The sequence below is a fragment of the Papaver somniferum genome, chromosome 11 (assembly GCF_003573695.1).
Source record: "Papaver somniferum cultivar HN1 chromosome 11, ASM357369v1, whole genome shotgun sequence".
Lineage (NCBI taxonomy): Eukaryota > Viridiplantae > Streptophyta > Magnoliopsida > Ranunculales > Papaveraceae > Papaver > Papaver somniferum.
The window spans coordinates 128,168,724-128,191,292 of NC_039368.1; the positions used below are offsets into that span (position 1 = coordinate 128,168,724).

Below are 22,569 nucleotides of genomic sequence, written 5' to 3' on the forward strand. Positions count from 1 at the left end.
CCACGTCGTGTATGCCATTTATATGCAATACTGGTACCATTCGTAAGATTATCAAGGAATAATGTAAAACCTTACTATAACGAGCCTCAAGCTCGTCAACGCAATTAGACCAGTCATGAGACGACTAAGCCGTTATTGATCCGATTAATTAGAGACGAACGTTAATTAATAGAAATTAATCTAACAACGATCTAGTTACGAAATTAGTATCACTAGATAGGTATCAGAAAGTTATGCGAGATAGACTACTCGAACGTGTCAATCAGATACCGGACGAAGAACATATTATCATATTTATGAGAAGGGAAAAATAATCATTTATACTTCAAACCGCTTGGCTGCCCTTATCCATATCTCGGGTGCCTTTAGTATTTCTGGTCGGCCTTATCGACTCGTGTCGAGAGGATAAACTCTCATTTCTCTTTTCTTTCTTCTTCATTCTTTTTCTTCCTCCTTTTTTTTTTTTTTTTTTTTTTTTTTTCTCTTTTGTTCTTCTTCATCTCGAGTTTCTGTGAGAGTTTAAGTAAGAATTGATTGATGAAATCATCTGCGGATGCTAATAGATTATATGGAAGATAGCAGGATCGTTGGTTTTGAAGCAGAACAGTTAGGGTTGAATCTGAAAATATCAAATTAGGATTTGATAAGGGATTGAGAGGTGAATTGAATCTTTAATGGAAGAAGATTGATGGGGTTGTTGTTGATTTATTGATTGGAGGATATTCTGATGAAAAATCACAAAACCAGGTAAATTAGGGTTTCTTTAGTAAGCTCTGTTTTGTGTGAATCGATGTATTGTTTGATCAATTAGTATTGGGTTTATTCTTAATTGAAGTACAGATAAGTTTATGGAGTTCAAATTTAGTTTATTAGTTAATCAAATCTGAAATTAGGGTTCATGCAGTTTAGTTTGTCTAAGTTGGAAGTTACAGATAAAGGGGACATTTTGATTCAACTGAACTGGTGGTGCTGGTTGTGTTAATTTGGAGGTGTTGTATCTAGAGATGGTGGTTGCTAGTGTATTAAGATTGCAGGACAGGGCAGAGTAGTTGATATTGTTGTCTCTTGGGAAGAACCGGAATGGCGCAGATGAAGTTAGAGATTGTTGTGTTGGTGGGTTGAAGTGGCAGTTGAGGTGGAGGTGAGTTTGGAAATGGGTCATTGAAGTTTAGGTTACATAATTAACTGAATACATATATGAATGGAGGTAGTAATTGATGGATAGAATGAGATCCAAGGAACCTCAGTTACAATCTGGTGGAGCTAGATGATTTCAGGGAGTTCATAGAGTTAAGCTTAGTTGGAGATGAAGAAGATGATTGCTCGTGATGTTGTTGTTGTAGCTGACATGAAGATATGAAGATTTTGTTGAAATTGTTGACTGCATTTGAGTTGGCTGGACAAAATAAGGGAGTGAGCTAGTACTGGTCGGGTTAAGTTGATGGAGATGAAATGTATTGCAGGTGAACCAGGTCTGAGGATGTTAGTGAATTTAGGTCTTTGTGACCTGGGATTGAATTGAAAGATGTTGTTGAATGAGATAGCCTGATGGTGGTAGTGTTGAGTTATGGTTAGATTGAAGTCTAGATGATAAATCTGTGGTATTGGAGGGGATGCAATTGTTTAGTTGGTGGTGTTGTTTTGAGATGCATCTGAAGTTAATGTAACTGGTAGAGACTCAGTTTGATTATACATGGTTACTTGAATTGAAGTTTAGATGAAGGAATCTGGGTTTTAAGATACAGTTTGGTAATTAGAATTGGAGGACGAATTGTATTACAGTTAATTAGAAGTTGCAGCTGGTGACTATGTGATGTTTGAATCTCAGAAGTGTTTGGTTTATGCAAGGACTGAAGTTACAGAATGTATTGATGTTGCATATGAGTGTTTGGAGATGAAGTAGCAGTTGGTTATTATGAAGATGTTAGTCTTAAGTTAATTGTGTTTAGATATAAGTATGGAGTAAATTTTGATGAAGTTCCTGTTGAGGTGAAATGTAACTGAAGTGAAGTTTCAAATTGTGTAAGAGTGTTAATGAAGTAGTAATGGAATTGATTGAGATTCAAGAGTGTGAATTAAGGATTGTAAATTGTTTAAGCTGTAGGTTTGCAATTAGAGTTAGAAATGCATCATGTTAGTCTTGGCATGAGTTGTGTAACTTGTGTTGCTTCATGTTTGTGTAATAGAAGTTTGGCCTGTGCAAGGGCCTTGGTTTGTATAATCTGAATCAGTCTTGTTGACTAAGTTGTCTTGCTGTTTTCCTGTTTAACTCAGTGGACCTTGACCAGTTGATTGTTGACCAGACTTTGACTAGTTTTACTTGACCTTAACCATAGACTTTGGCTTTGACTGATGACCTGACTTTGTACGTTGACTGTTGTTTGACCTCTTTGACCCGACGTGGACTGTTCAAGACCGTTAGTTGACCCGTATGGACTGGGCCTTAGATTAATGGGTCGGTTTGGTGGGCTTAGGTTTAGGGCCAGTTTTATTGATTAGACTTTTGGACCCTTTATGGTCCGAATTGACCTTTGGTTCTTTCTACAAAGTTGTAAAACCATAAATGGAATTAGAACCATTAAACAGTTCACTTAGCTTATAACTAGAGAATTGTATGAGATTATGATATAAGTCTTGTATGAGCCTTTTGGCTAATCTCTTAGAGTGCTTGTGTGATTAACAGTTACTCTGTTATTAACAACGATCGATTCAAAGGACGAACCAGTGGATTGTGGATCTCGAGGTAGGCAAGGATTGTCATCAAAAGAGGTGGGAATTGATAACGAACTCTCTTGTTTTCATTATTGTTTTACAAATCTATCTTTTGTGAAATTCATGCATATCTTTGTTACTATAAGATATGTGTATGCATGTATTATTTTTGTATAGTACAAACTAGTTTTCTTTTACATTTTGGGATGGACTTGGATCTTTAGAAACAACTAATATCTGTGTTTTGGGAGTATTTACTTATTTTCAAAAAGTGATTCTTTCCATTGACTGGAAAGTGGTTACATTCTTTACTTATTGTTAGCATGAAAGGAAGAGGGTTTCCTTTTGATTGGTGTATAGAATGAGTTTCTTCACTGCTCTTTACACCTAGTTTTTAAGTACTTGTGTAGGGGCGTAAAAGCATCCAATATTACATAGGCCCGGATGGTTTCCTTAAGTGGTTACTGAGGTGTCCAATATTACCATAGGAGGCGTAAAAGCAGCCTGTGGAATACTTTTCATAGAGGGAACTATTCTGTATGCATGAATGTTAACTGTTCTTTTAAATTACTTTGAAAAAGCTACTTTAGGAATTACGGGTTAATCCAGTTTTAGGAGACTCGTTTAGTGGTTAATCCAATCCTAAAAATTTTTTAATCGCTGGTCCAAAAACATGTGTTTGCACCAGATTTTTTACTCGCTCGTCCAGTACACGTGCGGAAGTTATAAAGTGTATTTTCTAATTGGCCAAAACACCCTTTTAAGTCGGATCTAATTCTATTTTATCAGTTCGTTCGTTCATCACAAATTAGAGAGCTTTGGCAGTGGCGATTGGTGGAAAAAACCCGAAGAATTCCAACTCTCAATTCAAACTAAAACCAGAAGAGACAATAATGGTGATTCGTCATTTTTCAGCTCCAACGAATTTCGATTCAAGTTCGAACGATTGGATGGGTAAGTTGATTTAATTTATGTTTTTTTCTTTAGTGTCTTCATCTGATGGTATTTTTAGGGTTCGTTTGGGTATCATCCTAATATAAGATCCAAATCTCCTGATTCCACATAAATAACAACCTTTGTTTCCTGAAACTCAACCTCCATTTTTTAGGTTAGGGCTTATTTTGGTTGCTTTGTTTCCTAATGTATTATGATTGGTAGAGTTTATTTTTCTGTACTTTTGTTTGGAATCTCAGAATCTGATACTTGAACCCACTTTTGATCTTAAAATTGGTCATTTTCAAATTGATAATTTTCATTTGTAGAAACTTGTTAGTATGATTTGGAATTGGTCTAGTTAGGAGTTATTATTGACTCGTTGAAATTGCGGATAATTAGAATGAGCTTTTAGGGCTAAAGAATTTAAGATTTACTAGTAATTTGGCACTGTTTGGATGGAAATACTCTGTTTCATATGCTTAATGTTCATGATGTGTGGATGCTTAAATTGATTGATATAATGTTTTTGCCATCATACTATGGTTCTTTCATCCCGAAAGATTATACATTTGATCAAACATTTCCCTGCTTATGTCGTTTACCGAAGATTGTATGTTAAATACCTAACAATCTCTATCACCAGTACATGGACCTCTTTAGTTTTTATTGAATGTTAACTAGCTAATTTTAGAGAATGTTCCAACCATCCTTCAGGTTTTGGAATAAGTGTTGATTTACTCCAATTAAAATGTTTTGGTTTGGTGTTACGTAAGCAGTAGTACCACTCTTGTGGAACAAGGGATTGGTGGAAGTGTTGTAAGCAGTAGTACCACTCTTGTGAAAAATAAGAAGATGGATGGTTATGATGTATGTAAAAAACATTCATCTTCTTGTAAGCCCATAACAACATCCATCAGCAATGGTGTTGGGTGTCTAAAATCTTATTAAGAAACAACATTTTATTAGGAATCACTTGATATCTAAAATTTTGTACCAATGATGCTGGGTGTCAAATTCCTATCAGTATACATTTTATTTATTAGGGATGTGTTCCCGTAATTTCTTAAGGTTGTGTGCCTTTCACAAAAAATTAACGACATATTCTTGTGTAACCGCCGGCTGGATTATGCGAAAACACGGTCATTTTCACTTGGTACATATCAATATATATTGTGTTTTCGCTGGATACATATCAATACGTACTGTTTTTTCTGTCGGTACATATCAAATATGTACTGTTGTAAATTCTTGTTATCTTCAGTACATGTGTATGTGTACTGTTTTTTTCATCTATGTAGAAATCTATTGGTTTCTTATTTTCTATTTTGACAAATTTACATGTAAATCTTTAGCACACAGAGTGTGTCAAACTCAATTGTTGTTTTGTGTATTTGAAGCATATTTGTAGAAATATTCATCTCTGTCTCATGTTTGCGGCTTTTAGTGTTAAAGAAAATCAGTTTGGTTGAGTTTTATCCTTCATAATTCTTGAACAGTGATGGGTAACTCATAAATCTTATGGTAATGCAGTAGCGCACTCAAGCATATGTACCGTGTTAGAATGAAATTTGTGTACATCCATTCCAATTATGTGAGTACTGTCCACCGTAAGTGGTAGCTAAAGGAATGAGACCTAAAACTATGTTTTAACCTAAACCTGCAAGTATACAGGATCTAAAGTAGTGATTGAGCAAATAAGGGGAAGTCCACAGGGACAAGGAGGGAGCTGGTGTTGTTTTCTAAATCTTTCTAGTGACTAAAAGCACGAGGGCATTTGAATCCACCCAATAATCCTAAGCTAAGGCAATACCTATTCAACTTATGTTCTTGTTCCTTTCCAGGGAAGGATAAAATGGATAATATGCCAACCATTCTCACTAACTCACCCCTAGCATAAACTGTCTTCTTACAGTACATCCTATCACAGGTTCATTTGATCAATTTAGCTAACTATCATCCCTAACAGGATAAAATGGATAATAATTCTAGCTATGTTATCTAATTCACTCCTAGCATGAACTGTCTTCTCACAGTACAACTCATCACAAGTGCATTTGAATGCTTTAGCTAGTAATCATCCTACAACAGTGAACATCATAAGAACATTAAATTGAACAGAAATTTTCTCAACATGACTAAGGGTTTCATCTACACCCTAGCAAGAGTGGATTAGAACATAACAAACATTGTGAACAAATGTAATTAAGTTCTACTGAACTTGAAATTAAACAAGAAGTAACAGTAGAGAGCACTGGCTAGTCCAGGCCTCTAAGGTGGTGCTCTGGCTAATCCAGGCATGCCCAAAATCAACACCCAAGTCCCCCAATTTATACATGCAAGTTTCCCCCAAAAAATACCCAAAATCAGAAAACTAGGGTTTCATGAAAAGTGAAATTAGGTCTCACCTAATCTCTGAATCCAATCAATTATCTTCACCCACTCTTCAATTTCTTCTCCTGCGTCTCCTGCTACTCCCAATTGATTTTCTAACCTAACTTATTTCATCATCCCCTAATCCTAGGGGTTCAGAGAAAAATAGGGTTTGGAAATGATGAAAAAAGTTGATAGAAGGATGGTGAACGTGTTGATAATGATGGTTTATAGTGGTGGAGGTATGGAAGGTGCAGACAGAGTTGGTAGTGGTGGCAGAGGCAGAGCAGGTGGTGGTGATGGCATCTGCAGAGGGAAGAAGGGAGAAGAAGAAGATGGGTTCGATGGCTAGGGTGTGTTTGTTTTGTGGGATATAAACTTAGGTGCTAGGGTGTTGAGCGAGGATAAGGATTTTTGATGTTTCGCGAAGCCGAGCCGTGGGATGTGGAGATGATGGATCGATCTAACGACGAGATAGAAGGAAGCGAGGAGCGACCGTTGGATGCGGAAGTACAACGAAACTGACGGCTCAAGATGAAGTTAGGTGCTGTAGTGTTAGACAGGAGCTTCAGACTTCGATGCACGACGATGAAACGACCGTAGGATGCTGAGATGATCCAATCTGACGGCTGAAGATGAAGGCGGGTATGGATATTGGAAATGGGTTTGGGTAAGGGTTTTGGGCCTTGGATATGCCAAGCCCATATCTTCTTTAAGGACAATTCCTCCTCTTCAAGCCCAGTTCTATCCTTTTGGTCTTCCGCACAACATTCTTCGCGGCTTCCTTGTGTAATTCCTCCCGACTTTTCACTACTTTTCTGCTCTTTTCGCTCTGCAATTCATCCAAGCTTTATTTGGTACCTAAAAATACAAAATTAATTAATAAAAATATTTATTCTTGAAAACAATGAAAATATAGAATATGGGATAAAATGTAGAATTAATGCACAAAAGATGAGTTAAATGCCAAGAAAAATATATAGAAATATGCACTTTTTAGCACTCATCAAATACCCCCAAACCTGAATTTTACTTGTCCTCAAGTAAAACAAAACTAAGGAAATCCTACCTATACCACTGTCGCTGGTCTCTCGAATGCATTTAGCATATGCACTAAGCCTTTTAAACCACTAAGTGTCCCTAGTGGACGAGTGAAGTCTCGTGAAGGTTTGATTAGAACGTACCTACAAAGTTCTAGGACAAAATATAAGCTCATGTTCCATGAAATGTGACATGTGCAAGATAGTTTAAGCTCACAGCAAAATGGAGATGTCAATCTAGCTATCAAAGACACAATCCTAGCACTGATAACAAATAAAGACATGTGATAAGAGTGTAAAGTGTATCTACACATGTTTCTAGAATGACCTGAAGTTATGACTACTAACCACCAAGAGATAGTTTTTAGGCTAAGAACCGAATTCTAAGCCAAGCTAGCTGTCCGGCTTTACGAGAATTGTGAATGTTCACCCAATGAGTTGGTGATATTTCAGTTTACCCGCGTTATACATCGATGGCTGCACCCTCCTTGCTTATTACAAGACTATTTACAACAAAAAGATAACTCTTTACATGACTCTTATTTACATTGATTACTCACTTTTATTTTTGGAACAAGAGAGAACTATTGTCTTTAACATGACAAAACATGGAATAAATAAATACTTGATTTTTTTTTTTTTTTTGTAAGAAATAACTTTGATCTTTACAACATAGTGACACTTTTGATACATGAACAAAAAGAAAAACATAATTACATGACTCTTAGCAAGAGGTGGCCCTTATCGAATGCATCCGGTCAAATTCTATGGTTGCTTTTCTTAACGTATCCTCCAACTTCTATCCCAGCCAACCAAAGAACAAGCTAGTCAAGTCTCATTCAGTATTCTAAAGTGATTGGCAATCTAACTTCCTATGTGAATTGTGCGCATGCAAGTTTCTTATCACTATGTGAATTGTGCTAGAATCAGGGTGCCTATATATCTAGACTAAGACTCCTAAAAATTACATATTTTCACAAGAGTCAACATTTCAAGGTAAATGAGCTCCATTTTTATGTTTTTTTTTTTTTTCAATTTTTTAATTTTTTAGTTTCATTTTTCCATTTTTTTTCATTTTTTTTTTTCAAAAAGAATGAGTTATATTTTTCGATTATAGCATGTTATCAAAGTATCTACTTTTCACCCCCAAATCTAAACTAAACATTGTCCTCAATGTTTCAAAAGATAAACATGATTATAACACATACCATGAGAACGATGCTAAGTGTAGAAAAAGGAAAGAGATTACCGGATATTGGCGAAAGCAAGTTTTGAACTCCATTATTCAAGGCAAAACCCAACAGTAACTCAACTGAATTCACATTGGGTTAACACAATATATAAAAGAAACATATGATTCCACTAAACATTACCTACCGGATTATATACAAACAATTCACTATATACATACAGTCTAAAGAGTTGAGGATCAACCCAAAAGACGAAATGTAGACATTTCAACAGCTTCACACAATAATAATATGATAGGCATGCAAGTGAAGCTGTGAAACAAAATGAGCTACCCCCTGGTAGGCTTCTAAAAGGTCCTAAAAATTATCCCCGGCCAAAAACTTGGTGGGCCCGGAGATATGTATAAAATTAAGCGCAATGAAAACGCGGGCCTACAGTAATACCGCAAGTGCACGGTCGTCAGTTGTAGCTCGTGCAAGTACGGGTCGATCCACAGAGATTGGGAGTGTTTGGAGTGTTTCTAGCTATTTTGGGTTCTAGTTGCTATTGGGCTATGAAGCCTTTTGGCTTAAATTGGGCTTTGAGTACTAATGGGTTTGATAACAATAAAATGAACTGAGCTTGGGCTCAGTTGGTCTTTGAAGTGTAAATGGGCTTTGGCCTTACAGTGAACTGAACTTGGGCTCAACAGTTCACTTGTGAATTGGGCTCAGTGTCTTTTGATGTGAACTGGGCTTTGGATTCAGTCAAGGATCTGGGCCTTTGGGCCTTTGAGGAACTGAACTTGAGCTTTGAAAGCTGGGCTTTGGAGAGGAAGCAGCAGCAGCAGAGCAAAGAAAGTAGCTGCACAGCAGTTTGCAAGGCAGGGGAAGAAAACAGAGAAGCAACAGAGTTGCAGGGCAGTGGAATAAGAGAAGCAACAGAGTTGCAGCAAGCCAAGGGAAGTAACAAGAAAAGAAGTAGCAGCAATAGCACAAGCAAGGAAGAAAACAGCAAACAAAATGAACATGGAAGTGAAAGTAAAACAGTGGCAGAAACAAAGAACAAAGCAAGATGAACCAAAGCCTAAGGCCAAGGGCAAGGGTGATGGTGAAACTAAAATGGCAAGGCTAAGGCAAGAAAACAGGCAAACAAAAATGGAATGACAAGATAATCAGCTTGCTATGAGCACTGATTTCTTCCATTGCACAATCAGCACATTGCATCCTAAGCATACAAAAGGAATGGCAAGATAATCAGCTTGCTATGAGCACTGATTTCTTCCATTGCACAATCAGTTCAATGCTTCAAAGGTATCTAGCCTAGCATTCCATCAAACTAACAGCAAGTTTAACATAACAGGAACATTAACAAATTAACAGGATATGAAACCAAGCACATTAACAGGAAACAAACATTAACAATGAACACAAACATCTAACAGATACATTAACATTGAACTAACAGATACATTAACATTGAACTAACATGGAATTGAACCTAAACAGGATACTAACATCACAACTGAAATTGAAAAGATATTATGAACTGAAATTGAAAAGTGAACTAAAGTTGAACTGAAATTAACAGAACTAAGTTCTGGACACTGGCTAGTCCAGCATAAAGTTTTTACAACATCCCAAAGTTCCTATTTATAGTCCACAACACAATTAGGGTTCTACCAAAAAAAATTCCCAAATTAACAGTAGACTAGGGTTTGATTTTTTTTACCTAATTTGATGTAGCAACATCAAATTAAACTCGACCCATTCTTCTCCTTGGTCTGCTGCACCTTTCCCATGCTCCTATTTCTACTCGAGACTCACCTATTTGACTGATTTCTCACCTAGGGTTTCAGAGAAAAGAATGGTGAGAAATCAGTGAAATAGAGGGCTAGAGAGAGGGGTATTAGGTGGTTTAGGTAATATGGGTGGTTGTGATGATGGTATGGTGGTTGTAGCAGGTGAAGAAGGTGCTGGTGATGATGGTGGTGCGGCAGGTGAAGAAGGTGGTTCTGCAGAGGGAGGTGAGGGAGGAGAGCTCGACTGTTTTTGGGAGAAGGGTGCGTTTGGGTAGCTGGTATAGGGTTTGGTGCTCCAGTGTGTGGCGGGTTCATCGATTTTTGATGTTCAGCGAGACTAAGCCGTGAGATGTGGAGCTGGTAGGTAGATCGGACGGTGATGCGGAGGCAAGCGAGGATCAACCGTCGGATGAAGGGATACAACGAAACGAACGGTGCTAGATTAGGTTAGGTGCTGTAGTGTAAGGCGGAGATATCAAACTTTGATGAACAGCAAGGGAGCAACCGTTGGATTCAACTACCATCTAATCTGAAGGCTTGGAATTTCAGCGCTGTGGTGCTTGGCAGAGACTTCAGATTTTGATGCTCTATGAAGGAGCGACCATCGGATGCTTCTGAGAACTGATCTGATGGCTGAGAACGTAGGCGTTTTTGTGTGTAGAAAATGAGGTTGTGCGCACCATTCTTCGCGGCTTCCTTGCGTGATTTCTCCCGGCTTTTCACTACTTTTCTTCTCTTTTTGCTCCGCAAGTCATCCAGACTTTATTTATTACCTAAAAATGCAAAATTAATTAATAAAAATATTTATTCTTGAAAACAATGAAAATACAGAATATGGGATAAAATGTAGAATTAATGCATAAAAGATGAGTTAAATGCCAACAAAAAGGGATAAATATATACAATATTTGGCACTCATCAAATACCCCCAAACCTGAATTTTACTTGTCCTCAAGTAAAACAAAACTAAGGAAATCCTAACTATACCACTGTCGCTGGTCTCTCGAATGCATTTAGCGTATGCACTAAGCCTTTTAAACCACTAAGTGTCCCTAGTGGACGAGTGAAGTCTCGTGAAGGTTTACCAGAGGTGTGCCTACAAAACCTAAGGACAAAATAAAAGCTCATATTCCATCAAATGTGACATGTGCAAAACAGTTTAAGCTCACAGCAAAATGGAGATGTCAATCTAGCTATCAAAGGCACAATCCTAGCACTGATAACAAACAAAGGACATGTGATAAGAGTGTAAAGTGTATCTACACATGTGTAAAGAAAGATCTGAAGTTATGACTACTAATCACCAAGAGATAGTTTCTCAGGCTAAGAACTGAGGTCGAAATCTAGCTAGCTGTCCGGACTTTACGAGAATTGTGAATGAGTTGGAGGTATTTCACAATTACTCGCGTTGTACATCAATGGCATACACCCTCCTTGCTTATTACAATGAAACAACAAAATGACTATTTACATGACTCTTATTTACATTGACTATTCTCTTTTTATTTTTGGAACAAGAGATGATGGAATTGATAAATACTTGATTTTTTTTTTTTTTTTTTTGTATTTTTCTGATATTTTTTTTTCTTTTTTTTTTTTTTTTTTTTTTTGAATTATACATTTTTTTTTTTTTTTACACAAGGAAACACTTTTGATACATACAAAAGGAAACAAAAGATTACATGACACTTTGCAAGAGGTAGCCCTTTTTGATGCACCCAGTTAAATTCGATGGTTGTTTTCTTAATGTAACCTCCACCTTCTATCCCAACCAACCAAAGAACAAGCTAGTCAAGTTTCGTTCAGTATTCTAAAGTGATTGGCAATCGTAACTTCCTATCAAACACCTTGAAGATCGAGGCCATACATGTATTGGTAGATCGTGCGCGTGCAAATTTCTTATCACTATGTGAATTGTGCTAGAATCAGGGTGCCTAAATATCTAGACTAAGACTCCTAAAAATTACATATTTGCACAAGAGTCAACATTTCAAGGTAAATGAGCTCCATATTTTATGACTTTTTAATTTTTTAATTTTTTTGAATTTTGATTTTTCAAATTTTTTTTTGGAATTTTTCAATTTTTTCAAAAAGAAGGAGGAGTTCGTTTTCAATTATGGAAAATTATCAAAGTATCTACTCTATACCCCCAAACCTAAACTAAACATTGTCCTCAATGTTTCAAAATATGGAAAGAATTAAAATGCAACATATGGAAAGGGACATGCTGAGTAGAGTAAAAGGAGAGAGAATACCCGATTTCGGCGAAAGCAATATTAAAACTCCGTTATTCAAGGCAAAAATCCAACATATTTCAACCGAGATCATATTGGATTAGCAAAATATATACAAAAGGAACAAAAGGGTTTTTAAGAAATTTTATCTACTGGATTATATACAAAAAAAAAAAATTCACCATACACTAACAATCTAAAGAGTTGAGGATCAACCCAAAAGACGAAGTGTAGAGACAAAGAAAGTTTCAAAACACTAAAATTGGACTTAAATGGGAGTGAGAGTGAAAAACCGAATGAATCACCCCTAAACCTAAATTGTTCAACAGGTTTACTTTTAAGCACAAAATCTTTTAATTTTAAGGGTTCAGGATTCAAAAGGTCTAACTCATAATGGACTGTTTTCGGGATGGGCAAACATGCAATTTCCAACTGTGGCTCTTTAAAAGTGTTATATTTTGAAGCAAAATAGTTCAAGAGGACTTGGGAAGCACACAGTTCCAATCCTAGATTAGGAATTTTCAGAAAAATTGGTTTTACAATATTGGTACAAACCAAATCTAGGTTGGGTGGAAGGCCATCAGATTGTGACTTAGGTAGAAGAATAGGCATATCATTATCAATCAAATCAAAATCTTCTAACTCATCTACACATGTCACATCATGCTCACAATCATCAATCAAATTGGCAAGATTACAATCAGAATTATCAACATCATCAACAGATTTATTCTCGTGTATCGGCACATCAGGGGAAACATCACATGGAATACTAGAAGAAATATCATGCATTAAGGTCGGGGCAGAGAAGCCTAATGTATTTGAACCCAAAGGTTCCATAACATTTTCAGTATAGACATGTTCTTCTAACATAACATCATAATCATCATCATCATCATGATAGGAATTTTGCAATCTAGGATAATTTTCAATCCTAAGGTCGGAGCTATTACAAGAATAAAACTCTAATTCATGAGGGTGACTCATATCATGTGGTGTTGTTCCTGTTTCCCTAACGGATTCCCATTGATGGGTTTTCTCTGCAATCTCGGCTAAAAAATTCCATGCATCATCCACAGATTTATCAATAAACTCACCATTACACATAGACTCAACCATGGTTCGAGATTTAAAGTCTAGTCCCTCATAGAGGATGACGACAAGTCTCCACTTCTCAATTCCATGGTGCGGACATTCACTCAACAAATCATTAAAACGTTCAAAATAGTGAAAAACAGTTTCCTCATCCAATTGGACAAAACAATTGATACTTTGACGAATAGCGATGGTCCTATGATGTGGAAAATTTTTTTGGAAAAATTGATTAGTGAGTTGTTCCCAAGTGGTGATTGATTGTGGTCTCAAACCGTAAAACCATGTTTTGGCCCTTTCCTTTAAAGAAAATGTAAACAAACGCAATTTCAGAGAGTCTTCGGACAAATGATCAGGTTGCATAGTCCGACAAATTTGTTCAAACTCTCTTACATGAGTATAGGGGTTCTCAGAATCGAACCCTCGAAATATAGGAAGTATTTGTATCATGTTTGCATTTATTTTAAAAGGGTCATTGGTTTGAGGTAATACAATACATGATAATGGAATTTGTATTGATGGATACATGTATTCATGGAGAGCACGAGGTTGGTCCATTTTGAAATGACACAAAGCCCACTATTTGGTTTTAATGGGTTTGGATTTTTGGGAAAAATTTGGTTTTGATGGGATATAAAAGAAAATTTGGTTTAAAAATGGGAGCAAAAGAATTTTTTTTTTTTTTTTTTTTTAAATAATAAAAAGAAGAAAATAAAATTTGGTTTTTGAAATGGGAGCAAGCCCGCTGTTTGTCCTCTAATGAAATGGAAGGCTGCGGCTCAAGAAACACTAAGTTTTAATTTTGAAAGTTTAATTTGGCTCAGTTGGTTAAGGCCCGACGTTTGTTTTAAAACTTTGGTTTCGAGGTCCACTTTTGAGTGGAAGCAAGCCCACAATCAGTTATAAGCTCAGCTGGGTTTAAACCCAGAGTCCAAAATACAAGTCCAATGGAAGAATTTAAACAAGCCCACACAAAATAAATACAAGCCCACAAATTAAACAACAAGCCCACAAATAAATTATTACAAACCCAAAATAGAAAAATAAAAAGCCCAAAAAATTGGGTTAATTATTACAAGCCCACAATTAAAGAAATTTGGAAGCCCACAGGTTGGGTTCTCTCAATGGAATGGGTTTAGGCTTACCTTTTTAGCACAGCCCAGCTGCTCTGATATTGTTGCAAAAACCCAGTTGGGTTTTGGTTCTTTTCCTTGGTGGCGTCCCAGCAGAGAAAAAAAACAGGTTCAGAACAGCAGGTCCAACAGCAAATGAAGTGAAGCAGATGCAGATGCAAATGCTATGAAATGAAATACAAAATAGCTAAAGAAAAACACAAGAAAAACACAGCACCAATCCCCGGCAGCGGCGCCAAAAACTTGGTAGGCTTCTAAAAGGTCCTAAAAATTATCCCCGGCCAAAAACTTGGTGGGCCCGGAGATATGTATAAAATTAAGCGCAATGAAAACGCGGGCCTACAGTAATACCGCAAGTGCACGGTCGTCAGTTATAGCTCGTGCAAGTACGGGTCGATCCACAGAGATTGGGAGTGTTTGGAGTGTTTCTAGCTATTTTGGGTTCTAGTTGCTATTGGGCTATGAAGCCTTTTGGCTTAAATTGGGCTTTGAGTACTAATGGGTTTGATAACAATAAAATGAACTGAGCTTGGGCTCAGTTGGTCTTTGAAGTGTAAATGGGCTTTGGCCTTACAGTGAACTGAACTTGGGCTCAACAGTTCACTTGTGAATTGGGCTCAGTGTCTTTTGATGTGAACTGGGCTTTGGATTCAGTCAAGGATCTGGGCCTTTGGGCCTTTGAGGAACTGAACTTGAGCTTTGAAAGCTGGGCTTTGGAGAGGAAGCAGCAGCAGCAGAGCAAAGAAAGTAGCTGCACAGCAGTTTGCAAGGCAGGGGAAGAAAACAGAGAAGCAACAGAGTTGCAGGGCAGTGGAATAAGAGAAGCAACAGAGTTGCAGCAAGCCAAGGGAAGTAACAAGAAAAGAAGTAGCAGCAATAGCACAAGCAAGGAAGAAAACAGCAAACAAAATGAACATGGAAGTGAAAGTAAAACAGTGGCAGAAACAAAGAACAAAGCAAGATGAACCAAAGCCTAAGGCCAAGGGCAAGGGTGATGGTGAAACTAAAATGGCAAGGCTAAGGCAAGAAAACAGGCAAACAAAAATGGAATGACAAGATAATCAGCTTGCTATGAGCACTGATTTCTTCCATTGCACAATCAGCACATTGCATCCTAAGCATACAAAAGGAATGGCAAGATAATCAGCTTGCTATGAGCACTGATTTCTTCCATTGCACAATCAGTTCAATGCTTCAAAGGTATCTAGCCTAGCATTCCATCAAACTAACAGCAAGTTTAACATAACAGGAACATTAACAAATTAACAGGATATGAAACCAAGCACATTAACAGGAAACAAACATTAACAATGAACACAAACATCTAACAGATACATTAACATTGAACTAACAGATACATTAACATTGAACTAACATGGAATTGAACCTAAACAGGATACTAACATCACAACTGAAATTGAAAAGATATTATGAACTGAAATTGAAAAGTGAACTAAAGTTGAACTGAAATTAACAGAACTAAGTTCTGGACACTGGCTAGTCCAGCATAAAGTTTTTACAACATCCCAAAGTTCCTATTTATAGACCACAACACAATTAGGGTTCTACCAAAAAAAATTCCCAAATTAACAGTAGACTAGGGTTTGATTTTTTTTACCTAATTTGATGTAGCAACATCAAATTAAACTCGACCCATTCTTCTCCTTGGTCTGCTGCACCTTTCCCATGCTCCTATTTCTACTCGAGACTCACCTATTTGACTGATTTCTCACCTAGGGTTTCAGAGAAAAGAATGGTGAGAAATCAGTGAAATAGAGGGCTAGAGAGAGGGGTATTAGGTGGTTTAGGTAATATGGGTGGTTGTGATGATGGTATGGTGGTTGTAGCAGGTGAAGAAGGTGCTGGTGATGATGGTGGTGCGGCAGGTGAAGAAGGTGGTTCTGCAGAGGGAGGTGAGGGAGGAGAGCTCGACTGTTTTTGGGAGAAGGGTGCGTTTGGGTAGCTGGTATAGGGTTTGGTGCTCCAGTGTGTGGCGGGTTCATCGATTTTTGATGTTCAGCGAGACTAAGCCGTGAGATGTGGAGCTGGTAGGTAGATCGGACGGTGATGCGGAGGCAAGCGAGGATCAACCGTCGGATGAAGGGATACAACGAAACGAACGGTGCTAGATTAGGTTAGGTGCTGTAGTGTAAGGCGGAGATATCAAACTTTGATGAACAGCAAGGGAGCAACCGTTGGATTCAACTACCATCTAATCTGAAGGCTTGGAATTTCAGCGCTGTGGTGCTTGGCAGAGACTTCAGATTTTGATGCTCTATGAAGGAGCGACCATCGGATGCTTCTGAGAACTGATCTGATGGCTGAGAACGTAGGCGTTTTTGTGTGTAGAAAATGAGGTTGTGCGCACCATTCTTCGCGGCTTCCTTGCGTGATTTCTCCCGGCTTTTCACTACTTTTCTGCTCTTTTTGCTCCGCAAGTCATCCAGACTTTATTTATTACCTAAAAATGCAAAATTAATTAATAAAAATATTTATTCTTGAAAACAATGAAAATACAGAATATGGGATAAAATGTAGAATTAATGCATAAAAGATGAGTTAAATGCCAACAAAAAGGGATAAATATATACAATATTTGGCACTCATCACCCCCAAACCTGGATTTTTCAACGGATAAAATTTTGGAAACAAAATCTCGCAGTTTTGGGGGTTCATCATGTACAAGGTCTAACTCAAAGTGAACTTTGCTAGGGACGGGCAAACATGCATATCCTAACTGTGGCTCCTCGAAAGTATTGTATTTAGATGCAAAATAGTCCAAGAGGACTTGAGAGGCACACAGTTCCAGGCCTAGATTAGATATTCTCATGAAAATTGGTTTGAAAATATTGTTACAAACCAAATCTAGGTAGGATGCAAGGCTATCAGATTGTGACTTAGGCAAGAAAGTGACATCTAAGTTTCTCACATGCATGAGATCAAAAGTACCAATATTATCAGTCACATCATCATTTTCTAAATCATAATCAAGTTGTGTAGCATGCTCATCATCACAAAAAATTTGCACAAGTCCTAATTCAGAATCATGGTTATCCGATATATTCAAATTATCATCAACAGAAGCAATATATTGTGGCTTAAGTATGGAATCAGACACATCAACTATGTTTTCATGCATAGGATCATTAGTGTCAACAGAAGATTTACCTAAGTCATGCTTTTCACAGGATAATTGCACAATATCTAAATCAGTATCAACATCACATGCATATGGAATACTAGAAGAAATATCATTCATGAAGGTCGGGGCAGAAAAGCCTAATGTATTTGAAACCAAAGGTTCCACAACATTTTCAGCATAGACATGTTCTTCTAACATAACATTATCATCATCATCATCATAGTAATATGCATACTTGTCCCTATTAGCAGTTGTGGTGTCATTAGTCAACTCATGTTCCTCTAGATTAGGTTCATATTCAATATCATACACATGGGAAGGACTAAACATGCTATTTTCAAAGTTCAATTCATTATCACCTATATCATGTGACAGTGTCTCAGTTTCCCTAATGGATTCCCATTGACGGGTTTTCTCTGCAATCTCAGCTAAAAATTTCCATGCATCGTCCACAGTTTTATCATGAAATTCACCATTACACATACACTCAACCATGACTCAAGTTTTAAAGTCTAGTCCCTCATAGAGGATAGCGACAAGTCTCCACTTCTCAAATCCATGGTGTGGACATTCGCTCAACAAATCATTAAAACGTTCAAAATAGTCAAAAACAGTTTCCTCATCCAACTGGACAAAACAATTGATATTTTGACGAATAACGATGGTCCTATGATGTGGAAAAAAACTTTGGAAAAATTGATTAGTGAGTTGTTCCCAAGTGGTGATTGATTGTGGTCTCAAACCGTAAAACCATGTTTTGGCCTTTTCCTTTAAAGAAAAAGTAAACAAACGCAATTTCAGAGAGTCTTCGGACATATGTTCAGGTTGCATAGTCCGGCAAATTTGTTCAAACTCTCTTACATGAGTGTAGGGGTTCTCCGAATCGAACCCTCGAAATTTTGGAAGTATTTGTATCATGCTTGCATTTATTTTAAAAAGTTATCGGTTTGAGGTAAAACAATACATGATAATTGAGTTTTTATTGTGGGAAACATGTATTCATGGAGAGCATGAGGTTGGCCCATATTTGAAAAAAAGGAAACTAGTGTGACACAAAGCCCACTATTTGGTTGATGAAAATTTGGTTTTTAAAGGCAAGGGGCAAAGCCCATTTTGGTTTTTAAAGATGGGGAGAAAAAATTTGGTTTTTGAAATTAGAAGCAATTTTTTTTTTTTTATTATTATTATTTTTTTTTATTTTTTTAGCCCAACATTTAGTTAAGTTTGGTTCACAAAAGAGGCAAGCCCAAAATCCAAAAAGTTAAGTTTAGAGCAAGCCCGCTATTAAGAAACTACAAGCCTAACAAACAACTAAATTACAAGCCCAAATAAAGAAAGAAATAAAAATAAAACTAATTATTACAAACCCACAAAAAAAAAGAAAATAAAACTAAAATTATTACAATCCCAAATAAAGAAAGAAATAAAATTAAAATAATTATTACATGCCCAAAAAGATAATTAAAATTACAAGCCCAAAAGAGAATAACAATACAAACCCACAAAAAAATACAAGCCCAAAAAAATTTGGGTTTGGGTTTAGGCTTACTTGCTTAAGCACAGCCCAGCTGTTCAGTTTGGTTGCAAAAGCCCAGTTGGGCTTTGGATCATCCTTCTTCAACTCCTTAACAGAGGCCCAGTTGGGTCACAACTTCTACTCCAACAGCACCAGCCCAGCCCAGCTCAACAGATCAGCGGCTCATCAAGGCAGGTTCAGGCTTCAGGCAACAGTTCTGGCACCAGCAGTGTTTTGTTTAACTCAAGCCCACAGAACTGACTGTGTAGCAACTTCAGCAGCTGCAGTCTTTGGTTCTCAGTGCTGCTAGCAACAACTTCTCAAGTCCATTAACAGCTCCTCAGGTACCTGCAACAGATAGAGTTAATTAGTTCTTGCAACAACTCAAAATTGGCTCAACAGAGATAGGCAACATAGCACAGAAACAATGGTTCAGTGCACAACAATGGGAATGAACATAGAAATTGCAGAGATTGCAGTTCTTAGGAACCAATTTGAACTGGTGCAAAGTGACTATTGCATAGCCATGAAGAACAAGATTCAGGTGCAGTGCAGCTACGTTACACTATGATACAATCTGAGTTGTAACTGAGATGCTGCTGTAAGCAAGAAAAGAAATGGAGAACAGGACAAGATGCAGTGATGCAGTGATGAAAAGTATGCAAGTTATGCAGTGAGAGCAACGAACAAGAGGATGACAATAATGCTTATGACAGTTAGGTAACAGTAATGCAAACTAAGCTAAGATGAAGTACGATAAACTAGCACACTAACAACAATTAATGATAATGCAGTTAAAGCTACAGGCTTACACTAAGTTACACCAAGAATGCAAGATGCAATGATGCTATGAATATGCAGTATATGCAAGAAGATGCACTAGCTAACAATGCAATATATGCAAGATGACAGTGCAAGAAGGGAATTATGGTTATGGACAGCAAGCAAGAATGCAAGAAAAACAAAGAGACAACACAGCGCCGCTACCGAGTCCCCGGCAGCGGCGCCAAAAACTTGGTAGCTAAAGGAATGAGACCTAAAACTATGTTTTAACCTAAACCTGCAAGTATACAGGATCTAAAGTAGTGAGTGAGCAAATAAGGGGAAGTCCAAAGGGACAAGGAGGGAGCTGGTGTTGTTTTCTAAATCTTTCTAGTGACTAAAAGCACTAGGGCATTTGAATCCACCCAATAATCCTAAGCTAAGGCAATACCTATTCAACTTATGTTCTTGTTCCTTTCCAGGGAAGGATAAAATGGATAATATTCCAACCATTCTCACTAACTCACCCCTAGCATAAACTGTCTTCTTACAGTACAGCCTATCACAGGTTCATTTGATCAATTTAGCTAACTATCATCCCTAACAGGATAAAATGGATAATAATTCTAGCTATGTTATCTAATTCACTCCCAGCATGAACTGTCTTCTCACAGTACAACTCATCACAAGTGCATTTGAATGCTTTAGCTAGTAATCATCCTACAACAGTGAACATCATAAGAACATTAAATTGAACAGAAATTTTCTCAACATATGACTAATGGTTTCATCTACACCCTAGCAAGAGTGGATTAGAACATAACAAACATTGTGAACAAATGTAATTGAGTTCTACTGAACTTGAAATTAAACAAGAAGTAACAGTAGAGAGCACTGGCTAGTCCAGGCCTCTAAGGTGGTGCTCTGGCTAATCCAGGCATGCCCAAAATCAACACCCAAGTCCCCCAATTTATACATGCAAGTTTCCCCCAAAAAATACCCAAAATCAGAAAACTAGGGTTTCATGAAAAGTGAAATTAGGTCTCACCTAATCTCTGAATCCAATAAATTATCTTCACCCACTCTTCAATTTCTTCTCCTGCGTCTCCTGCTACTCCCAATTGATTTTCTAACCTAACTTATTTCATCATCCCCTAATCCTAGGGGTTCAGAGAAAAATAGGGTTTGGAAATGATGAAAAAAGTTGATAGAAGGATGGTGAACGTGTTGATAATGATGGTTTATAGTGGTGGAGGTATGGAAGGTGCAGACGGAGTTGGTAGTGGTGGCAGAGGCAGAGCACGTGGTGGTGATGGCGTCTGCAGAGGGAAGAAGGGAGAAGAAGAAGATGGGTTCGATGGCTAGGGTGTGTTTGTTTTGTGGGATATAAACTTAGGTGCTAGGGTGTTGAGCGAGGATAAGTATTTTTGATGTTTCGCGAAGCCGAGCCGTGGGATGTGGAGATGATGGATCGATCTAACGACGAGATAGAAGGAAGCGAGGAGCGACCGTTGGATGCGAAAGTACAACGAAACTGACGGCTCAAGATGAAGTTAGGTGCTGTAGTGTTAGACAGGAGCTTCAGACTTCGATGCACGACGATGAAACGACCGTAGGATGCTGAGATGATCCAATCTGACGGCTGAAGATGAAGGCGGGTATGGATATTGGAAATGGGTTTGGGTAAGGGTTTTGGGCCTTGGATATGCCAAGCCCATATCTTCTTTAAGGACAATTCTTCCTCTTCAAGCCCAGTTCTAGCCTTTTGGTCTTGCGCACAACATTCTTCGCGGCTTCCTTGTGTAATTCCTCCCGACTTTTCACTACTTTTCTGCTCTTTTCGCTCTGCAATTCATCCAAGCTTTATTTGGTACCTAAAAATGCAAAATTAATTAATAAAAATATTTATTCTTGAAAACAATGAAAATACAGAATATGGGATAAAATGTAGAATTAATGCACAAAAGATGAGTTAAATGCCAAGAAAAATATATAGAAATATGCACTTTTTAGCACTCATCAGTAAGTCAGTTATTTGAACCTTTTGTTTATATTTAACGTATTAGTACTATGTTTACAAGAGCTTCCTGTCAAATCTCTTACAAAAATGGATGCGCTCAGCGGTGCAAGCTTGCTAGACTAATTGTAGTCACAATATTTTGCCACTAGGAGTAGATGACAGGAATAATAATGCACTGAGCGAAGTTCCCTTTTTCCATTATACAACAGTATATATGTGATATACTAAAAGTAATGTTTGTTGTGCATAGAGCTGGCAATCCGAGCCAAAACCCGCGGGTTGGCCCGTCCGGTCCCGTGAAAACCCGCACCCGTCCTGTATCGTAACTAAACAAGACGGGCGCGGGTTGTATAATTAGTGGCTTGTGAAGAAACGGGTTGGCCCGTCCCGTCTCGTGAAACCCGCGGGTAACCCGGCTCAGTTCACTAGGCCGCGTGTCACACAAACACAATGACACAACACACAATTAGCTGTTACGTGTCACAATATCCAGTTCCCTCAACCCTCATATAAAATCGAAAAAACCCTAGGCCTTCATCTTCTTCTTCCTCTTTTTTTCTTCTTCCCTGCTGAGTCTCCTGACGGACAGAATTTTGTAACATAGTTTCCTGAAACTACCTAGATCTTCACCAAAATACAAA

General features: G+C 37.6%; 1 non-coding gene across 1 annotated transcript; it reads left to right on the plus strand.

Annotated features, from left to right (window-relative positions):
* The first annotated feature begins 18,183 nt into the window (after positions 1–18,183).
* On the plus strand, positions 18,184–18,287 carry LOC113325594. The gene has a single exon (XR_003348061.1). It is a non-coding gene; the product is annotated as a small nucleolar RNA R71 (small nucleolar RNA).
* Positions 18,288–22,569: the final 4,282 nt, after the last annotated feature.